Source organism: Protobothrops mucrosquamatus, unplaced genomic scaffold (genome assembly GCF_001527695.2).
Source record: "Protobothrops mucrosquamatus isolate PMUCROS unplaced genomic scaffold, P.Mucros_1.0 scaffold125, whole genome shotgun sequence".
Lineage (NCBI taxonomy): Eukaryota > Metazoa > Chordata > Lepidosauria > Squamata > Viperidae > Protobothrops > Protobothrops mucrosquamatus.
The window spans coordinates 1,230,411-1,232,591 of NW_015386492.1; positions in this window are offsets into that span (position 1 = coordinate 1,230,411).

A 2,181-nucleotide genomic window follows, 5' to 3' on the forward strand; every position below is an offset into this window, starting at 1 on the left:
GTTCCGTTAATTTTCTGCAAGCAATTTGCCTTTCTGACTAATTTAAAAAGTTCATCCACATGCTTGGACAGAACTTGAGAAAGTGAAGAGCCCATACTTACGATGATCAAGCCTATTCCAGGTGCGCAGTACAGGAGTCAGAGCAGCGCTTCCCTAGACAGAGAACACGCCGTGGAGTCCAATCACGTCGGGGTCACCATTTGTGGGATTGCAAAATCCCGGGGTCCCACTCCCTGCAGGACGATGGCGACGTACGTCAGCCTAAACCAACGGGCCTCGCTTTAGGTTAGGAAACACACGGACAACATGCTTCTTCAGATGAGATGGCAGGCAAAGACCCTGAAGCCTCTCCGTGCCTCTCTTTTATTGGTACATTAGCATCATCAAGGGGGGGTGTGTACAAAAAGACAATAGGGGGATGGCTCTTCATTGCCATACACAAAGAACAGGAAACTTAAGTCAAGGAGGTACTAATTCAAGGTAAGCTTTTCAGGAGAAATGAAACTTAAGTCAAGAAACGAAACCTAAGGCAGGCTCTTCAGGAAAAACGAAACCTGAGTCAAGGAACCAAATGGATGCAACACATGATATTGTGAGAGCCATGCCATTGGGATGAGTACATGCTAATTTTCCTGAGAAAATACCTTATTCTGAGGAATCCCTCAAATTCTGAAGAGTTGACTGTTGACTGTTAAGGGAACCTATGCAGCCATCCTGATTTCCAGAATGAGAAACTGAGATCTCTGTTTGATTCTTTATCTGAGGACTTTGGAAAAAGGCATTACATTGGCCAACTGTTATGAAAGGAGACGCCCACTCTCATCCCTCATTTGATAAGCTCTTTCTTTTAAAGGGAAACTGACGTTTTGATGACATTCTCATGAGTGGAGTTTGGTTGCACTGTTCTTATAGTTAAATCTTGCATTGATTTAGCTGTGTGATCTCCAAGTGTTGTCTTTTATTGTACTCTGGCTCTATAGCATTGGATGACCTTTAGAAAAGTAAATAAGTGTTTGATTGTAATCTAAACTCTTGCTAAAATACTAATGGAAAAAGAGACAGGGAGATGGAAAGAATATCTGCCCTCCAATAAGAAGGTTGATTTATTTTCCCTGGCTTCCAATACATCAAATAAACCCCAAGGAAATAACTCATGAAATGATTCCTGCCACAGGTTATTCTCTCTATTAAAATTTTTTGCCTTGATAAAATTTTGAAATATTTTTCTTTCCCTTGGTAATAATTAGGAAAATTGTTGATTTCCTGTCCACAGATGTGATGGAACATTTTGAAAGGCTATTTATGTCCAGGAAGAAGCAGGGCCTGGTAATATTGAAATGGAGATTGATCTATATGTAGCTGGCTTCCCATCTCCTAGGCTATCTTTTTTGGCCATGCTGGAGGAGGAGGAGGAGAGGGGGGGAAGGAGGAGGAGGAGGAGGAAGTACCACCCACTGGTTAAACAATGGTGCCGAAAAGATTGTGCAGATGTGACTTTTTCCTTTCTAAGTAGTTGGGGACAGAAATCTCTTCCTCATTGAAATAGTTAATTTCATAGCAAAAGAGAAAATAAAAAATGCCATATTTAAAAGTTGTGCCTTCCTGGAAATTGGGAAATATCTTTTTGAGAGATCTGCATTCCAAAAGCTTTTATTTTTTATTTGCCCAACTATTAAAAGGGATTAAAGTACAATTCTATACATAAACATTTAGAAATATGCTCCACTGTGTTTAGAGGAGCTTTTTCTAAGGATTGCAACAACTGTCTATGTGTTCTGTTCTCTTTTGCTGTTTTTTTATGTTTTTAATTATTCGTAAATGGTCTCTTTTATTATTACTATTGCTTTAATCTGTGATATATTAGTTCAAGAACCAAATGGGTAGGAAGCAACATATACATGAAAATGCAAAAACACTATTCCTCCTGTTTCTCATGTTCAGGCAACAAGAAGCATTGCTTTTGGTATCAACAGGTTGTTTGGAGGAATGCCAAAGATGCAGAAATACTGGACAGGCAAAAATAGATCTAGGTATGCAGGATAAAAATAGCTCATTGAAAACGTTGAAAGCCCACTGCGAACTGAGAACTGGGAACAGGAATGGGGAAATGGAATGGAGTAACTGGGATCCTGTATTCCAATTCTGCAGCATTTTTATAAATGTAGCTAAATTATTTTTAGC